The sequence below is a fragment of the Mugil cephalus genome, chromosome 3 (genome assembly GCF_022458985.1).
Source record: "Mugil cephalus isolate CIBA_MC_2020 chromosome 3, CIBA_Mcephalus_1.1, whole genome shotgun sequence".
Lineage (NCBI taxonomy): Eukaryota > Metazoa > Chordata > Actinopteri > Mugiliformes > Mugilidae > Mugil > Mugil cephalus.
In genome coordinates, this window is record NC_061772.1 from 7406675 (window position 1) to 7428101 (window position 21427).

Sequence of the window (21427 nt, forward strand, 5' to 3'; positions counted from 1 at the left end):
ACATTTAGTTAAACTTAACACAGTTCTGGATGGAGAGTGAGTCATATCATGAAGAACTTAGTCATAGTTTTATACAAACAGTGTTTGCAAAAAAAAATAAAAAATCCCCAATAATAGTCAGCACAAGGGAATGATCAAAATCTTTATTTCTAAGAGGAACTCTTTTAATAATCTGTTTCGGTGCGGTAGAGGAACAGATCCTCAGAGCCGCCCAGCCCTTTAGCTGCTCTAGACACACCACACAGGGTTGCGCAGCAGTTGTAAACTTTTCAGTTGACATGCAAAACAGCGTGGATCATTTTATGTCCCTATGGTAATACTACTCTTGCTTTGCTACGATGTAATAATTAATCATGGTTTTGATAACAGCAGATGAAATCATTAGCCCAACATTAATGGACACAGTGTTTGTGTGCGTTTTCCAGGGTCAGGCATGGAAACATGGTCACTGAATACAGATCCCTGGTGGCTACCACAGACATTGCAGTTAGGTACAGAGCAGCAATGCACTAGAGACACTCAGCAGCTGCAAACACACTCCATCTGTGTAAATGTACACAATTAGAACTTCTTATTTTGTGTGGACGTAAAATGCACAGAAACCATTCAGTCCTATCGCTGTACATGTGGAGTTATTTTACACTAAAAATGAAAAACTGCAACACAGCTACCAGAAAAGGTTAAAATTCAACTCACCTCCTACTAAAGAGCTCAGCCCAATCCAACAATTGCATAGTTCTAATGTTTGGATGTGAATGAAGCCCTGTATCCAGTGTACTTATTCGTTTTCTTTTTTTTTGCCGTATGGTGAAGCTTGCATACATATGCAGGAGGAAAAGGCCTGGACTGTAGAGAAGGGTAATTCAATCAGCAGCATTCCAGCATGACACAGATTCACTTTGTCAGTTGTGCTTTACCAGTAATTCATCTTTCTGAAAACAGACACTCTCTCAACAATAATTTCTTTCAACTCCGATACCTGGCACAGAGGTGCGTGAAAATCTAATAACAGGCTTTTATTGGCTAACACCACACTGCCTTCAGTTCTCATCCTTTCAAGGGTAAGTTTCCTTTTTTTTCTGATGACCCTGAAAAAACAAAAGCTACTCATGTAGAATGTCTGGCGAGTGACAAATGGCAACTCCCACAATTATAGCTTAACTCACAAGTAACCACAATGTGAACAAGCGGATTCACTGCGAGTAGTAGTGAAATTCAGCGAACACTAGGGCTGTATGGAGAGGTCCAGATGGGCCGGCGGGGAAGCTTGTCCTGCGAAAGGGCTGTCCCAAACCCGTGGAACCCTCCTCAGCTCCCCTCCGGCCCTGTGTGCAGGCCTGCAGCAAGCCCGGCCTGAGCAGCAGAGGGTTAACTGCGCTACCCAGTCACAGGCGTGAAGTGAAACAATGAAATAATGGCAGTGAGTGAACGCTCAAAGGCAGGGGGCACGGTGGGTGTGGGAGGGCGGGGGCTCGCCATAGGCTTCTGCAGATGTTGCCGGGCTTCGGCGGGTCACACAATCACGCGTATTAGCATTCCTGATAGAGGGAGCCCGGATTAGGGAGCTGAATGCCTTTCTCAACTCCGTCAGAGATTGAACATGCCACAGAAGCGGAGAGGAGCGAGAGAAATCCCAGAAATGTGGCGAGGAAAGGTGGAGACAAGAGTATAGGAGAAGAAAAGCACCCACAGACAGTTTTGAGGAAGGCCCAGCTCACAGAAAGAACAGGCACAATGTTGAGGGAAGGACAGAAGAGGGGAGAAAGGCAAATGCAGAGTAAGATTGACAGACAAATTGCGGCAAATTGACTAAAACAGCTAATGAAACAGTTTAGCAAACAGACAATAAAGAGAAATCAAGCATGTGATAATTTAATGGTTTTGTTAGGGTGGCAGAGGGAGTGTATATATGAAACGAAGATTTCTATTTGTGGCTGAACGAGTGAATGAGCATAGACAAACGGCTTTCTTTCTTCTTTGTATGTCTGAGTGAGCTAGGGTGAGTGAGAGAGAGAGCAGAGACAAAAGCTTTTCAGAGTGTATGTGTGCTGTCCTGTCCCTTTTTCCCAGGACAGAGGTCTGGAGAGGCCTCATATTTCTGGCTGCTGTCAGGCCGGGGTGAGAGGCAGAGACAGCGAGGGGCAGCTGTTTTCTATGAGGTAGCCTGGCTCAGTCACTCACAGTCTTTGATCCAGTTGGGCTTCCTTGGCCAAACAAGTTGCCATACCACTACCCAGGAAAGCACATGTACTGTATGTAATCGTACATTTATGTCACATCAAATACTATGAGCACATCAAAGCGGGGGGCGTAATTAGCGTAGTAAGGCCCACAAGTGGTGGTGGCAGACCACGGTGGTAAAACGTAGCGCGAGGCAGAACTAAACCCGGGCTTGTGCTCCCCTCCTCTCACACTGTTTTAGTACAAGACAAATAATTTTACTGGAATGCAGCGGGGCCAGTTTGATTCGACTGTGTATACAGCAGAGACTTACGAATTTAGAGATGATCAGAGAGTGACAAGACATAACGCGCACATTTCGAGAGAACTTGTACCGGGAAAAAAAAAAGAAAAAAGCTAGCAAACCTGCAGCTGACTTTTGGTGAGCGAGGAATAAAAGCAGATTTAAATATAAATATCTGCAGAGGCAAATAGCAGCTTTAACTCACAACTGACACAGGTTCCAAGATCTATAAAACAGGAGAAACCCGGGCTGTCTCTGTCCAAACAACGCGAGGACCAGTAGATCCTGTGAAGAGGGACAGTTAGAAAGAGTGCACTCACATGCACAGCGTTTTTACACATTTATGAGGTTTCTCACTTGTGCAGCGTTCACAATATTTCTCTTAAATTATGAAACACTGCACATACCTTCAATCCCAAGGACTGGTTTCATTGCCAATAAGTATGACCAATTATTGGCAGAAACAGCAAAGGAATAGAAAGTGTATTTATATTTTACAGCGTGTGTGTAGGTTTTACAGCACAGGTTTTCTTTAAAACAGGTCTCTAGTAGGATACAACACATTTGGAGCGTTTTCAGTGAATCTCTGTCATTGTCTTCAGAAGGAGGAGAAAAAAAAAACACTGAATGTATACAAAAGCCTCCATATACGGCGGAGGTATACCTTAGTCCCCAACCAATGACTATCAGTGACTCTACAAGTTAATATTTGCTTCTGCCTGCTCATAAATTTGCATTGCATTAGAACATGACCTAAATGCATTTTTATCACCCAAAGTAATTAGCTGAGCATTAGTTGTGGGAGAAAGAAACGACAGACAGAACGCTATGAGGCTGAATCCTTCCTGAATGGTTGGTGGCGAGACAAAAGCTACAGGAGGGATGGCAACAGAGTAAAGCAGAGCCGGGCCACCAGATGAAAGAGGAAGTAAACAGGGCCAGAGTGCTGCCTCTTTAATCTGCTACATTAACTCCAGCACCACAAGGGGAGGAGCTAGCAAGCAGGCAAACGGCACAGCCACACAAAAGGGGAGTGTCAATGAGGGGGTAATAAGGAAAGACAATGAGTAAACAAGCAGGGGAAGTCCAGGCCTGGCGTGCAAGAAACTCCCTGCTTCTCACTGCCTGGCACACACAAAGGCCCTGCTGTAATTAGCCACCCCGATAGGTTGTTTAGCATTTGCATATAAATGCCCTCACAGACGAACGCTAAACACACTGACACAAGCCATGCCCAAAACAGACGTTCGCCACACCTCTACCCCTCCAGGAGGTCTCAGGGGTCCACTTATGTAGGGGTGCCCCCTCCCTCCGCCTTGTGCTTGTACCCACTACAGGGAAGCTGGCATCCATTACACAAAACAGCACGGGACTCCATAGTGCGGGTACTCAGTTCTTGTTTCTAGAGATTGTGAAACACTGCAGCCAGGCTTCCTGTTGAAGGCCCACATACCCATCTGTCATGTGAAAGTATATTTCCCCTGACCACAGGATTCAACGAGACAGAGAGCGCAGGTGTTGGTCTGCTGTGTGGTTATATATATATATATAAAAAAATCTACAAATATGTTCATTTAGAGTTAAACATCCATATGAATCTGAAAGGGGCGAGGGGTCAAAACATACAGGCTTGTTTAATGTAGCCTTTCTGCCTGAATTAAAAAAAAAAAAGACAAATGTTGCAGCCGTAGCAGGGCTGATCAGTCTGGAAGAACAGAAACGTTCTTTAATATATCAGTGAAACTTTTCTGCTTTAATTTGCATAGAAGTACCCGTATTTTTGGTATACACAATGTTACAACAAGACCTGCGCCTGTGCTCCACACTTCCTCTTCTGTCTGCTGTTGTTTTGACAATGGCAATTTGTGAAAAAAACTGAAAACTATAGAAAGGAAGGAAGTGATGAGACTGGTGTCTGCCCTCCCCCTGCCCTGACCACCGCCGCTCGCTTTTCTCTCATTTTTCCAAACCTATGTTCTCTCCCAGTGTAAACAAAGCCTGTGTCATCTACACACTTGTCCTGCTCATGGGGCTGCTAGGAGGGAAAGAGTTTATCCACGCAGCTCCTGCACCATACAGGGGCTACTTCCTGTGTTAATCCTCAGCACAGAGGGCTTTTTTTTTTTTTTTTACCAGTCTACTCTGCTTGCTCGCATGAGTTTTCCGTGCTTCGCTTGTGGCATAGGAAGACCACAGAGCGAATAGCTATCCACTTGCATTAAATCCCTGGTTCTCACCTGCCATGTGGCCTGTTGTTCCCCATCAAGGCATGACCCAACACGAGGAAGCACCTGGCTCTAACAAAAAACAGCCAGTAAGAGGAGCCTATTTTACAGCCTTCGTCCTCCTGATACAGACATCTCATCTGATTTGCAGGAACAAAACTAGATGTACAGAGGAGACGCTGTCTAAATAACACTGTTAAAAAAATCGCTCTAAAAAGTAGGTGATTGAGAATGGCTCAGGGGGAAAACATGCTTTAATGCTGCTATGAGAGAGAGTAAAATAGAGGAGATGGGGTGGGGAGAGCATCTCTTGACAGAGATCTGGATTTTGGTGAGTAAAGAGAAGAAAAACAGTTGTAACCGTCTGTATCCGTTTTGAGCTGAGCTCTTACCTCAGGCTGACTTCCTATATGTGGTCAGGGTGTGTTTTGTTTCACACAACAATGTTTGCCATTTGTACCACCTGAGTGAAACGGAAAAAAAAAAAGCCCACGTTTAGCCCTGCTAGAAAGAGAAAATGTCACCTTTAATTCAATTAAAAGCATAACAGAGTTACAGACACACGGCAGTTGACGAGCTGATAGAAGCGATGTGTTAAACCCGTGTCATTATAAATGAGCATATTGTGTTGAGCGCCCACATTTGCCAGAGCAACCAAAAGCTACGCGCGCGCGAGCCGGGGTCGCCGTCCTCATTCATTAAACAGTAGGGGAAAATGAATGCCATGGCGACCAGACGAGGCGAATGACGTCACAAAGCCGAGGTCACCAGTCTGTTACGGCCGTCTAGCCCTGTGCCAGCCCCTTGGGACCTGCCCCACCCCCCTCCAGCCTAGGCCAAATCTCAGCGCTGTGACACTGAACATCAGAATGAAAACCAAACAGTCAAAAGGGAATCCATTTCAAATACATAAAAGCCATGGTGCGGTGGTTGTCATGAGACATCAGTAGTAGCACAGGCTGCCAGATAGGTGGGAGCACGGAGACTAGTAGACAAGAACCGCCACTGACTGGATAAATACACATATTTGTTATGTTGGTGCATGCATGTATGTTAGGGAGAAGAGGAGAGCATGCCTCCTCCACTAAAGCACACGCCTTGTACATCTGTAGTTTTGTGACTGTGCGAGAGTTCTCTAATCAATTTATTATGAGGCACTGAAGTCCTTATGTTTGTTCATCTAACACGGGGAAAATGAGAAAAAAAAAGCATTTGTTTTAGGTACAGTCAGACCCAGGGCGAAAGCCTGCATGTTTCAGGAAGGCTACAGAGCAGAGGGGTGAGGCGGAGGCACACAAGCCAGAGACAATCCTCAGAATAATACAGAGGTGCAATGTCGTAGCTTTGAGGAAACGTTGGTTTAATTGCAGTTTGGTGCAACATTGTATGACACCTGGAATAAATGGTTTACACTCAGGACAGTGCCAGTTACAATTCAGCCAATCAGAAATCTTTCATAAATCCGCTGACATGCTCACGGCAGCAGCTAGATGCTTATTTGAGGAGATGAGGTGGGATGGCGACAGACGCACATGCGGTATATCTTCTTTTTAATTACAATGTCGGCAGAGGTGGGACTCGGCTATAAACAATCATCTGTGCAATCAAACACAACAACACCAACACTATGCATTCTAATAATACATTATCAAATTGAAAAATGGAATTATTATTATGCACACTATTTGCTCCATTATTGCTTGTAATACTACTGAAAAATGGAAAATAATAGAATAAGGAAAAGGCGACGAACTGAACTATTCAACCTTATATCATTCACTCAGCTATAACAGCAAGACGTCTTTGTCTGATTTAATAATGACTATCAGATGGTGGTGGTCAGATCAGTGCAGAGATTTACTGGCATTCACAGACCCAGACATGCATCATATATATAGACATTTTTTAATGCACTTTTTAAAAAGTTAGCACTTCATCAGTCATTTGTAACAGGACCTTTTATCCCCTTTATGTATTCTGATCTAATTTGCATTTTTGCGCTTGCATGAAAAGCACCAGCACAAGCCAAAATTCACTTTTTAACAATAAAGACATGACATGAGAGCCTACGCTTGCATATTCATATTCTAAAAAGGCCAGCTAAGGAGGAGTAATGGAACTGTATAGTGTCCTCGTTCTAGCAGAAGAACATAGGGCTGTAAAGTACATACACAGAGGAAAAAGGAACATATAGCATCAGAAGCTGAAAGAGAGCTGACATCAGAAGACTACGGAGGCAACAGCACTTAGAGGCCATTTTATTGCTTTGCTGTGGTCAAGTGAGGTGCACCGAGCTCAATTCCACCACAACAATGGCAAAGAGGGCCGCAGAGACAAAAGAGGGCTATCCCTGCTTCTTAACCCCTTCGCTACCGGGGGGATCAGTCGCCCGGGGCAGTGAGGCAACAGCACCAGGCCACCTCAGAAGCAGCGGGGGGGGGGGGGTGACAACATGCAAAGTCCCAACTTTTGCACCAGCTGTATGACAACAGCTCAGAATGCACGCAGGCTTTTATTTGCTCAGTAAAAAAAAAACAACAAAAAAAAAAAAAAAACAATAAATGCACACAAACCGCAAAATAATCCATCTGTGGGCAGATGGATTAGGCTGCTTTTTCTGACCAGGAAGAAGCAGCCGCTCGCGTCACCTCAGCTCCGTCTCCCACTGAAATATACTGCAGCCTTCTCTCCACGTCTTTCCATCTCCGCCCCTCCTTCCCTCCCTCCCGCTCTCCCTGTCCCTCTCTCTCTCTCTCTCTCTCTCTCCCCGTCGCCTCAACGGGGAACATGGACGGGATACTACACATTTGCAAGTGAATCGCACTTTTTGTTGAGATCCGTGAGCATGTGTGCGGTTGTGCCTGTAAAAACGGGGAAGAGGGCGCGAGAGGGAAAGGGTGCTCCTAGCCATCGCTCCTTTTCTTTTCTTCTCCCTTTAATCCTGAGGAGGATAAGCTGTGAGGTACACAGAGAGGAAGTGCCATAGACCTGCTGGGGTCCAGCACATCCCTGCAGTACATTCCAACAGCCTGCTATCAGACGCACATGTAGACAGACACAGAGTGTACCCCCTCTCAGTCACATGGAACCACAGTTTGTCAGCAGAGGAGTGAACATAGTGAACAGCTCGGAATTAAAATCAGCATGACCTATATCTAAAATCAAAAAAACAAAAAAAGAGTTTAACCAGGATTTGAAAAAAATAAATAAATACTCATTGTATTCAGAGTGCATGTCATTGTATACAGGCACGAAAACTGTAAAACACTATGTGTTTGTGGTGCTAATATAAACCACAATATTGTGACACCGGGTGACCTAGCTCTACTTCTGCCACAAGAAAAATGACACGCTCATGGTCTGATGCGCAAATCACGGATTCTTTTAAGCAGAATAAAACTGTCTTCATATGAAAGTGATTTCAGTTGTTTATTCTGTCAATGAGTGAGCGCACCAAGAACTCTCTATAACCGATACCGAATTACATTTGAAAAATACATAATGCAATAGATAACAAGGAATATGGAAGCAGGAGCTATGCAGCCGACTGTCAATATTTTAAGCCCGTCGCTCTCTTTCCCTCAAACACCCACACACACACACTTACATTTCGGTTACACAATGCAGATTTCACAGACACAGATAAACAATGCGAGGGCAGTTATCACTCCACAGAGCACAGTAACATAGAGGAAGAGGAAGAGGATGACAAAGAAATAAGGGAGGACAAAAAGACGGCGTGTGTGTCGTCAGAGTCACAGGCCAGAGGGGCCCATGTATTGTTCCAGGGCTCAGTGTAGGGAGAGAAAGGCGACCTGGGCCGCCTCTGTCTAAGCGTCCTCCATGTTTTATGCATTCTGTCCTTTGTGATGATAAGCGCCAGCGCGGAGGGTGGAATGCTGGCCTCCAGGGTCCAAGAGAAGGGTGGGCTAATAGGGGGCTGGGGTGCAGCTCAGTTCAATTTTGCAGCCCTTGGAGTGCTCCCTGTCATCCCTGCCTCGCCCGCATGTAGGCATATGCAGGCTCACACAGAACGCGAAAACCGTTGTTCCTCCCGTCCCTGCATACAGGAGCTAGCTGCTGCTGCCTCAAATAGGATATATACACAATTAGTCATAGCCGCTGTGCCCCACACACGCTCAGCTATTACGATGCTGCCAGTCCTGGACACGCATGCATCACACAGGTCTTCCACTCACAGTCGATAGAGCACCCCAGAAATAAAACACTCTTTATCACTGTTACACCACTGCAATTTCACAAACAGCCTTGTTTGCTGCAAAACTGATTTTGCACATTCATTACGGTAGCAATATTGAGATTTTGTCAAGGACGCGAATCGACAACACATTACAATCCCCTTCCATGACTAAAACAGCATTAATTCACAGTTAGAAATGGAATACAAATATGTATAAATATGTGTCACACTTTATTTCTTTCTGTGCTGTGACAGCCTGTGAATATCCTTCACCGACGCCAAAGCCAAAACAGAACCCATGCTCTGCTTTTAAACATATCATTCTATTATCTGTATGATAAGAGAAGAACGTTGTCTATCAAAACATGGGTGTGCCATCGCGTGTAAATTTCAACACTACCTTAGTTTTTATTTTTTCCTTTAGAAAAAACAAAAAAACAAAACAAAAAATAACAAGCATACAAAATTAATAAAAATAGAGGCTATAATAATGGAAGTGTATAATAACCAGGCCTTGACGCGGCACATTCGAAAGAAATTACATTTTCAGATTGCCAGTAAGTCCACAAATCTGAACGCTGCCGTGCGCGCGCACACACACACGCAGAGACACATCTTCTCAGTCATAAATCTAGTCTACCACAATGATTTAACCAAGATTGTTAACATGATAACATATTGTGAAAGAGCAAACCACAAAACACCCCGCCAACTTCACTTCAAAAAAAGATAAAAGGATGACATTGAAGAAAAGGAGAAGCTCAAAAGAAGACAGGGAGGGGAATTTTAAAGAAAACGGGGTGCCTCCTGCGACTAAAGAGGAGCCCCTCTGGACACTCGGGGCTGCAGGAATTAAAGATCAGGTACAGTGTTCATACACACCGTCTGGATGCTTATACACACGCACACACACACACACACACACCTGAGCATGACATCTCTTCCACTCTCCCTTCCCACCTTCACGCTCTCCTCTGTATTGAGCCAAGATCTCGCCCCCGCCCTCCCCTCACTGCCTGCTCCTTTATGATAGCATGACACGTATACTGGCCTCGGCTGCAGGACAACTGGAAGAATTGGCCGTCGCTGCGCGTCCTTGCATATTCAAAAACCACGCGTCCGATTCAAAAGGCGTCATCTGTGTCGTCTGCTCTCATCTACACATCCGTGCAGCTTATGCTGGAGACACTTAACATTCCTTTTAGATTTCAGAGAAAATATATTCACACAAAGGCAGACCTGTTCCTATGTGCACTGCTCTGCCGCTTACTCACAGATACAAAAAAAAATAAATATGTAGAAGAAATAAGAACGGACTGTTGACTATTTAGTAAAATAAAAAAGGAATGAAGAAATCATGATGATGATACATAATAATAAAACATTTTATTATATTTCTTTAAAAAAAAAATCTAATTTCTTTCTTTTCTGCACGCACACACTTGGTACATCAATGGAACTGCGCTGAATCTCCCGTGTATGGCCCTAAACTACTGTTCACCCAAAGAGGGCTCTCTCCGACCGAGGACATGGCAGCGAGCTCCCCCCATGGTGCCAGTGACCGAGCACGGAAAGGTGGGAGTTAAGGAGGGAGCCATGCAGAGACACAGAGAATGAGATGGAGAGCGAAAGAGAGGGAGAGAGATGAAGAGAGGGAGAAGCACGGGAAGGAGGAGGAGGAGAAGGGGTTATGACAGCCAGAGGCGCTGTCTCCCCTTTCTCTGCATTACCCCCAAACCACAAAACAAGCCCATCCATGACGACTGCTCCTGCTCCCTTTATCTCGTTTAACCAACTGGACGTGCCGTTCCCCCTCGTACAGTCGGATGACATCTGAGTTCTCGGAATATACCTGTCATCAAATATTCTAATAGAGGAGCACCGGGTGCAAACAGTGGACAACTGTTTTGTTGCTGTGCAGAGCACAGATAGCAGTTGCACCGTTTAACAACTAGAATCCCGTTTCGCCACTAAAATGCACAACACTGCAATGCCAAACAAAGCCTTTCTAATGATTCTGCATTATGCCCCACACATTCATATGAGGTGTTTAAAATTCCAATTAAATTTTTGCAACCATGTACGTGACGGCTTAAAACAGCTACTTGACGTTACACACCAGGTCCAAATAAATTTAAACAAATTGTAATAAAATTAATTAAGATAAACTGATGAGGGAAACACTCGAACGAGAGCATTTTTCATTTACTGCCGACAGAGTAATATGGCATTTTTCCTTCAGCTGAGGTAAATAATACAGCTGTAAATATTAAAATGTTTTGGGCACAAAGGCAAAACAAAATGCGCTCACAAAAAAAGGGAAGAGAATAACTAAACGCAAGTAGTGATTTGAAAATTAAAAAAAAGGGCTCGTTTTCAATTGTCCTCCAACAACGCTGTCTGTGGTGAAACCATCACTCACTTTAACATGAACGGAGCGCTTCCAGTATCACAGGCAAGAGATGAGCCTGAGATACTACAGTCAGCGACACCAAACACAACACCTGACAATTTTTGAAATCGAATACACAGAAAGAAAGCCAGTGACATTCCTATAGCTTTTTCCGAGGAACTGTTATAATTAAACATAAATATGACAATGAGACGAGACGGGAAAATCAGACAGGTGAGATGACAGTAAACATTTCTGCTGTCTTTGTTTTGTAACAGAGGAGGGAGAGGAGGGAGGAGGAGGACGAGGAGAGGAGTGTTAGCGTCAGACAGGGGAGGAAGGGAGATCACGCGTGTTTTGGCACAGCAGCCTACTTGTCCTATATAACACCTTTAAGTTTCTAACCACCGGACACACACAAGTTCCTGTGACATAAACAAAAGCTGCAACGAAAATCGATCACTGATAAAATGCAAAAAAAATAAAAATGCCAGCTTCCCCTTTTTCTCACAGTGCTAATCTCTTCCTGCTCCTCTCCAGGCTGAAAGGTATAGGGATCTGTTTACCTGACCCTTCCCCTGATTGCTCCTCTATGGCCCTTGGCTATCTGACCCCTCTGCACTCCCCCATACCCTCACCCTCACCCGCCTCCTTTACTGGGAGTTTTTTTCCTTCCTGATCCAGAGCCTCGGTTTCATCAAACCTGTTACCATTCTATTTTAGTTTGGCCCAGCCTAAAATAAAACCAGGGCCCTAATCCCGCAGATGCTAAGCGTTTTTGTGTGGCTCCCACAACATACCAACAACTACCATCACCCCTCTCTCCCAGCCAGAACCCACTTTCTCTCCATTATCCTTCGGCTGTTTGCGAGGGGGTTTCCTCTCTTTCTTTTTTTGTCTCTGCACTCACTCCATGACCCCTGTCCCCCCTGTTTCTTGCTGTCTGACCTAGCCCCCACCACCACCCACCCCTCAACACACACACACAGCCTCTCACACCCCTCTCGGCCCCCCCCCCCAACGGCACACATATCCTATCATTGCCTCTGCTCGCTCGGAAAACCTGTTTTTTCCCCTCTTCTTTCCCTTTTCCCCCGGTCTCTGTCGCGAAAAAAATATCCAAGACTGCCTCATAATTCTCGCCGTTTTATTTCTCCTGATCGCACCTAGTTCCATCCCTTCCGAAAGCAGTCTCTATTTTTTTCTTTTTTTTTTTGATGTTATTTACGGACATTTTCGTCCTGTTATTACGCATGGACGCGAAGAAGCCGTGTGCATTTAAATTCTTTATTTTTCCGATCAGATCCATTTCTGGTGAGATTAGCAGTTTATCAACAGATCACAGTTACACACATTTTTTCTTTTAAAAAAAGAGGCCCATTCCGCTTTGGTTGACTGTCTCTTTGCGAGCCGTTTCCACAGAAAGTATTCTATTTTGGGTATGTGGAAGGTATCTTGACTTTAAAAAAAAAAAGAAAAGAAAAAAACATCATGCAGATGTTAACTAGTTGAGGGACTACTAAACGCAAGCGGTGACCTACAGGTTTAGGCTGGACTCTACTTTCCGGCGGTAACTTTGGAATGATTATATCTGCTTAAGGTCAGACTAATAGGGCACTGTTTTGTTTTCTTTCCGGTCAGCGTTTCTCGGGGAAAGAGAAAAAAAAATGTTCTCTTGAAAGTCGGATACGGTAGCCAAGTACTTCGAGGCAGGAGCCTGTCTCCGTCTTCCCTAGAAGCCACATGTCTGCTCTGTGTAACGCAGCTCAGAAATCTCAGGCTGTCCGCGTACAAGGTCCTGCTGATCCGCTTCTTGTCACGGAGGAGACCCGGGGCTCCGTTTTTCCTCAACACTCCACATTCACATAAAACACACACGCAGACAGACACAAGCTCGCAAACACAAACCCCTTCAAGCGCGCACGCACGCACACACACATACACACACGCACACACACGCCGATCGATTTGCATGTGACTCCGTCAGTGAATGAGCGAGAATCGACTCAAAAACAACGCTTCAAAGAGGCAAACAGCTATGAAAAATAAAAATAGGAAAGATGGACAAAGTGGGGTAAAGAGGGGAAAGTGTAGCTAGAGGAGCCAAAGGCAGGGCGGAGGGATTGCACATTTCAGACAGAGACGTGTCGGAGAAGAACAAAAATGTCTTTATCCAGAAGAGGATTTGGGGAGAATACGACGTTCCCGAAACCCCTCGGATGTGGCAAGTGTCAAATGTGTCAAAATCAGAAAGCGAGAGACGGCTCCCTTTTGCCGGACGCACACGGACCCACAGGCTGGACTTGGAGCTCCTTTTCTGGGCTGCGCTCATGTGGAGCTGCCGCTGCCCTTCGTCCGCTCAACACAGCCCCCTTTCTTACTGCATTTGTGCCTCAAAACACGACTCTCGACAACCATAAGCCCTCTACACCTTTTCACGACCCCGCAAAAAAGCACATATTTGTTTGAAAACCGTGCTTTTCTACGACCAACTGCTCGGAGCGGATCGCTGTCTTGCCCGTTTCTTATCTTCCATTCATGAGGAGGAGAGGACGAACGCTGATGTAAACACAGGTAACGATACGAATAAAAAAAAAATCGAGAATAAACCAAACTACTACTTGCATGAAATGAACTTGTGATCGCCGGGCATTTCTCACGATGTGAGAAAAGCCAGCTCCGCTACACGTAAACTACGAGCTAGATAGAGAGGAGATTCAGATAAGTCACACAGCGAAAAGAATAGGATCGTGGAAACAGAGAGGAAAAGAGACAAACGCAAAGTTGAAACTTACAATTTCTCGCTGCCGCTTTGTGATCCTCGCTTTTTAATCCAGTATTGAGATGATTTAGCTAAAGATCCCATCAAGGCAGTCCCCTTTTGGTCAGTTTGCGCTTAGGGTGGCAAAAGAAAGATCATTGTTGTTGCGGAGTGTAAAAAACGAAGTAGGTACTATTAGTTGTTAAAGGCAATATAAAAATAATTTGGATGCAAAGCAGGCGATGAGTCTTGTGTTAGAGGGAGCGAGGAAGAGGTGAAAGTGAGATCTGATGATTGAAAAGAAAAAACTCTTTGGATCTTTATTCCTGCTAATTAGTTTCCTGCAAAAAATGGCTGTGATTAATTCAGTGCGCATGTGCTTCATTACACAGGCACGAAGGGAAGGGCTAATTAGCCGCCTTCTGGATCAATAAGATTCAGCAAAGGAGAGAGCTCGGGAGAGAGAGGGAGGGAGGGAGGGAGAAAGAGGAGGGAGGGAGGGATGGATGGATAGATACAAATAGAAAAAGGAGGAAAGTAATGATCAGGAATTGAAAATATGGAATTAAGAACAGCGGAAAGTAAGAGTTTGATTAGACGGAAGACAGTGAAAGTTAATACTGGAGCAGGCAGCCGCAGCAGGCAAAGCCCGACTACGGGCGCAGCTTTTTTCCCTCCGCTCTTTTCTCCACTTTTAAAAACGTTTTTTTTTTCTTTTTAAAAATAAAAGATATGCACATACCGCGGCCACTAAAAGTACACAAGCGATCGTGCTTTATTTTCCTCCGCTTCTTTCAGACTCCGACTTTCATTTTAGTCGTGTCCAGGCTGTTCACTCAAAGCTGTTTCTCGTGAGTTTTACACGTTTGAACAACTTATTGAAAAACATAACTGAGTTCCGGCGGCAGAAATGTCCAAAATGGAAATGTGTGACTGAATCGGAGAGCGTCCCGCTCGCACGCACGCAGGAAAACAGTTTGTAAGCAAGTGAAACAAGCACTTGTCAAATAATTAAAGCACGTTTAAAGCGAATTGTGCATCTATGCAAAGCTGTACTGTAGCAGCAACATATATGCTGCCACCGTGCACTATTGTAATCTGCAAAGAACAGAGCTTATCGTAAGTACAGTTGACACATGGATATTATCAGAGCCAACAATCTATTTGCGCCGGTAAATATGTATTTTAAGCATTAAGAGAAATACCACTTGCTCAGAGTCAGAAGTTGACATGAAACACTCCTCGGGCGTAGCTTCAAATTTTTAACTTTAATAAATTTCATGTAATTCGACCTGTGCAGGACATTTAAAGAAATCTCCGTATATTTTATTGTGCTTAGATCACAAAAAGATATCTCTGCACTGTGTATTTAATATATAAATTTACTGACACGACAGACACGATTGAAGTCAACTTGCAATATGTGTTCCTTAACTCACACATGACGTGCATGCACATATTCATTCATTTAAAATAAAACTGCAAAAAATTAAAGCTCCCAACGAAATTTTAAATCCAGCTTTGCAAAATATGGCATAGACAAAATATGGAGGTGGCGGAGAGGATATGAAAGGCGTGTCGTTTTTAATAGTAGCTGTCAGCTCCAAAGTAACTTAAATTCTGTCTAATATTTTATTGCAATGTGGCTTTAAAGAAATGTATTGTTTTAACTACGCGAGGGAACACGTCTAACACAAGGGTTTAAAAATATATACAGATTATTATTTTTTTCCATAGTGAAATTGGACAACTCCTGAGTGAAGTACAGTAGCATGCAAAGCAAGTTCTGCTCCTTTTTTATAAATACTTGTTGAAGTCTCGCTACATCTGGATGCGAGACTTAATTTAAATTTTTACCACATGTACAATGTGGACAGGTATTTAGAAAATATGAATAGGTGTAATTCTTACCCTGCACAAAATGTGTAGCTGTGACAGAGGAGGGTGATGGGGGGGAAAAGGCAACCGTGGCATGAATCGCCAAACTGATGGGGAGACGTTGTCAATAGGTCCTCTTAAATAATAACAATGCCACTATAAATGTGGGATACAGATGTAGAAGGAGGTTTGGTCAGCTCCGGCCTGAATGCTATAATTTTGCTGATATTATGACAGGAAGCCCAGATGGTCAGTGTCAGCCTTCATTTTGAGGTGTCTCGTGATTAGACATTTCTACGCGCCCTTTATGATCACCGTAAATTTGTTGTTTGTTTTTCTCAATAAGCCCCCCGCATACAGCACTCTGTAACTGATGTCCCATCGTTTACCCCCGAATGAAAGGACTGTATTGCTAAAATCAACCTTTGAGTCTCTCAGTGCTCTTTGTTATGATAATTGTATTGTTGATTCTCGGAGGAAATGGACAATCCCTCACTCTCAGTATGCACACTTTCTGCGCAAACAGGTCCATATAGAGTCCTGGTCCACTGAATACAAGCTGCAGGTTTCACTGATCACACAACCTGCTGTGTGGACTGAAACAATACGGATACGCGTCCATATGTCGAATTCCGATGCAGAGGTGGTGGACAAATGGCAACACTCGAATTCTGCATTCAAGCATTCTCAAAGTAGCCATTGCAGCGCGACGTCAGAAAAAAAATAAACATATATGGGTTAATAAAAACGGCCTGAGATGCGTTATTTCTCCAGATGGATAGAAACGCAGAGATAAATGTGTTTTTATTTTCGAGGCTGCGCGCAGCTGATACGTTAAGATGTGACGCCGCGAAGGTGGCTGATGAAATATATAGACTATATTTTATATTTTCTGGGGGCCCCTGACTTAAAGGTTAGAAAGGTTATGAAACCCTCATGGGACGCGGCGTTTCCACAGATCCAATAGCACATATTCCTTTGAAGAGCCTATGAAAATCAAACTTCTTACATTGTAGCCTATATGGCCGAGACCAAACTCCCCCCTTCCATCGGTCTCTCTCTCTCTCTCTCCCTCTATCTGTCCCTCTCCCCCCACTCTCTCTCTCTCTCGTTCCCTCTCCCTCTCTCCCAACCTCTCACTGCTGGTAAAATATATGGTGTGCTGTAACACGGCATTTCCTCGGCACTTGCCTTCCACGAGCCGCGGCAGGCACTGATACCTGTTTTCAAGCAATGCAGCATCTGTTGTAGTATAGCAGGCATCCCCCTCTCAGAAAGAAAGAAAGAAAAAAAAACAAGAAAACTGCATCGGCCCGTCGAGAAGCTCGCGTTTTTTTTCTCCCCCTTCGCAGTGTGAGAGACAGGCTGCAGGAATCTCGAGGATTTGCGACGTGTCTGCTCTCCCGGGAAGAAGAGATTGTAAAAATGAATAGGTTGAAAATAGCGTGCGAGAGGAGTTAAAGGGGCGACGAGATAATAAAAGAGTGTGGTGTAATTTGAGGCTTGTAGGAGGCAGCTTTGAGCCAGTCAGTGGCCTGAAGCCTAACAATGCAAACTTCAGTTTACAAATTTATGCAAAGGCCTGATTGACAATACTCCATCAGTGGCCATATTGAGTGTAGTGTTGGCTAAATCAAAAGAGGACCAGGCAGACGGAGGCCTTGATGCTTTTAGGGCCTGTGCACCAGTGAAAAGAGAAAAGGGGGGAACTGACAGGGTCTGACGCTTTTGTGTTACCAGCATTCAATTGCGCCTCTCAGTGGGAAGGATAACTGTCCACGTGCCAGCCTCAATAGGCATACATCGATGAGTGGCATTGCAAATTCAACACAACCTGTGGCTATGACAGCCCGTGGATATGACAAAGAAAGGGAGAGTAGCTTAAAATGCAAAATGCTCCGTAGATATGGGGCGCATGGAAGTGCTTGACCATCGCCAGAGCTGCCATGAACAAAACAGTGCATTCAGACAGAGGGCAGAGCCCCATAATCGCCTGAACCGTTGCCCTGTGACGGGACTGTCTCTGACCCACGTGCTCCACTCGTCAACTTTTAGAAATATTTATTTTAATGCATTCATATCAAATTGAATTAAATTCATGTTATTTTATAAGCCGCCGTGCACGCGTGCCCGGGTCCACGCGCGTGTTTACGCACGCACGTGCAAAACCCCAGACAAAGCACAAACGGAAACAGAGGAAATGAGCAGGGGTGAAAGTATTTAAAGATAAAAGCTGCTATCGAGAAAAAGTCATATAACTTTATAAAGAGATGACGACCATTATATTCCTTAGGATTTGGGGATTTAAGGTGTTCATAGGCTGCAATATTAACAAGGAGGGTGTCAGTCATGTGTTCAGGCTTGGTAAACAGAGATGAAAAGGGCATCAGGCTTTCTTTAGGAAACAGAGCGAGTTTATGCCATGGAAATATTTCCAAATAATAATAATAATAATAACTATATTGCAGGTGGACGGGAAGCACAAGGTTGAGGCACAAAACAAAGCACGTGGCTGTTTTTTTCCAAATCCAAATGAGATGTTTTTCTTTAGTTATAATGATACCTTAAATAAGTGACACACAGAACCTGTCGGTTGGATTCTACACAGTGATCGCCACTGATATAAGGATGCCTCGTAAAAGTTTTCAATATTCGTTTTAAGTTCTCGAAATAGATACGTTAAAGAGGTTTTTGACGCGAATTAACTGGTTTTCCATGAAGCTGCGAGGAGAAAAAAAAAACAAGTTTCATTGCAATATTTTTATTTATTAGAATGCAATTTGTTTACGTTTATTTTTATATTTGTTTTTATTATGCTCGATTGAATGAAACTGTCAAGGGTGCGCTGTTTACCATTACATCCCACATGAGAGCTTGGTGTCCGGCTCTCCGTGCGTCTAGGGTGGATAGGGCAGCACAGCCAGGTGCAATGGGAGCGCCCTCTTATGTTCAGCCTGACCAGTGGGATCAAGCAGCGCATCAACTCTTTCACAGGAGCCAAGCGCCTGCGGACCAAGTGGTCCTTGCAAAAAAAAAAAAAAAAAAAAGAAAAAAAAAGGAGAAAGGAAAGGAGAAAGGAAAAAAGCGCACCTTTGCCTTTCGGGTTATCATTAAACTGCTTCGCATGTAAATGATTTAAACCAACATGGTAGAGTTATATGGTGGACAAAAGAGATTAAGGCTTACCATGGCGGAGATATTTCAGATACACATTTTTCACCAAAAATATTGATGACACTGCGGCCGAAACTGACACGTCTGACTGTTTGAGAGTGACAAGGAACAAAAACATAGCACTGACCAAAGTTGAACTTGGCCAAAATAGCGGAGCGTCTTCCAGAGATACCTGAATTAAGAAAATACTTTGAATGAACTTTTTTTTTTTTTTTTTTTTTTTTTTTTACAGTCCTTTGTGAGTGTGGTTGTAGCATGTTTACACTCAAGATGATTTTCCATCATGGGGCTTAAAGCGTATGCTTTCTAGACACCCTCACTGGCAACCTTCAGCCCTGATATTTTAAAGCAGTTTGAACGTATATTCGCCTGTCTTTTTATTTTTTTTTATTTTATTTTATTTTTTAAATTTTTTCCCCAAACGTTCAATGTTTAGCAGACTGACATTGTTCTTGAGTGCAGTAAATTTCTTGTTTGGCCAAACCGAAATGCTGTGTTTGTATTTGTAAGTTACATACAGACGCGCCTTTATTATATCACATAGAACATTTATTAAGGACTCAGCTTTGTTTAACCGTATTACAGATACTGTACACATCTGTACAGTAAAATAATATTTCCTAAACGTTTTACTGTACTATTCATATTTGTAGACATTTGTTTGTTTTGCTTGTTTGTTTTTCTTGTTTTTGTTTTCTTGTTTATTCCGGTTCTCCTGCATGTCTTATTATTGCTGCTTGATCTTATGACTGATGCTGATGTTTATAGTCAATTTGTTCAAATAATATGATTTGCATTTTGATATTTAAATACATATTTTAAATTATTTACTTTTTATTGTATGACGACCCTGCTAAATCTGGAAATAAAATATTAAAATAAAACGCTCCTGGAATCATATGTAATGCTCCCTCTTGTTTCCCATCTTTCAGTGTTGCATCTCGATGGAAATGTGAAATTGTTCTGGATAGATCGCTTGCAAGGCAGCAACACATGGAGTAAACATGACATCATATTTCTGAACGCAACACGGAGCAAGGTGTGTGTGTGTGTGTGTGTGCGGTGGGGGGGTGTGGAGGGGGGTACTTTATGTTGCTGTTGTTGTGATTTTTAGAGTTTGGAACAGTATAAATGACGAGCGGCCGTCTGGTCAGTCTGCCTCATTTACATAAGAAACAAGAAGGCATATCAATTCCTCTCTCTCATCCATTTACTCGCCCTGCCAGTACTACCTTATTAATGATCCTATGCATTATTCAGAAACAGTTTTGACGACTGAATTTTTAGGGGGTGAAAAAAAAATAATGGCCGTGTTAGCCCATAATTACTCTGTCAATATTCGCCAAAATGTCGTCAAACATCCGAAAATTACCGATGTTTTGCTGTCTTTACTTGACTGTACTGACTGTTCCAGCCTGACCACCGCGATTAAATCGAATAAAGAACACACACACGAACACGGCGCCCCCCCACCCCCTCCCAAAAAAAAAAAAAAAAAAAAAAAATCAACCAGCGTGACTCTCTTTCTCTCTCTTTCTTGTGTGTATGTTACGGTGTGTGAGTGGGGTCTATATCTGGAAACCACCTAATATTTTAAGACGACAAATAATACAAAAATATATTCATATTATTATTTGCATTATTATCATTATTATTATTATTTTTATATATAACTTCCACAAACCAGCGTGACACACAGATACAACAATAAAACTATACGAGCCTCATCACACCTCCATGTCCACATTTTTGTACGAAAATCATTTTCTATTTTTCCTCCAAAAATCTAATAGTTAATATTACGATTAGCTGTGCAATCCCTCAAAAACTCCCACGAATTTTATTAAAATTATATTTTTGTGAATGTGTATTCTATAGATAAATCTGTGATAAACATACATGCGTGTGTATATATATATACACCTACAGTATTACAATTTATGAGAATTAAACACTAAAATGTACCCTTAAACGACGACAGGGCTGAGTGCAGACCAGTCCTTTTGATAATGCATATTTCAGGTCGAGGATATAGTAAATAATGGAGAAATCCTGAAAGCTGTTGTCACAGACTCCGGGTGAGAGACGGGGGGGACTCGCGGGGTTTTACGCGCTTGCTTTGGAGAGGTTCACTGAAACAGAGGGATCCCAAATCAGAGCCATATGACCACTGCAGGCAACTAGCTGGTGGTAAACCGACCCAAACAGAACTGGGGGTGGTGGTGGTGGCGGCGGCGGCGGTGGCGGGGGTGGTGGAGCAGAATCACAGATCCCTTCAACGCCGAACCTATTTAAATGCCACTCCGTGCTCGCTTGCATTTGCACTTGAACG

General features: G+C 43.5%; 1 protein-coding gene across 6 annotated transcripts in view; it reads right to left on the bottom strand.

Annotated features, from left to right (window-relative positions):
- zfhx3b (zinc finger homeobox 3b) overlaps positions 1-21427 on the bottom strand; it is a 316707-nt gene that overhangs the window by 115141 nt on the left and 180139 nt on the right. For 3 of the 6 annotated variants that reach the window (XM_047580261.1, XM_047580263.1, XM_047580257.1), the window contains exon 1: positions 14078-20035. The exons of the other annotated variants lie outside the window; for them this stretch is intronic. The gene's annotated coding sequence lies outside the window, so the exon portion shown is untranslated. Of the gene's footprint in view, positions 1-14077; positions 20036-21427 lie in introns of those variants that run through there. 6 annotated transcript variants of the gene reach the window in all.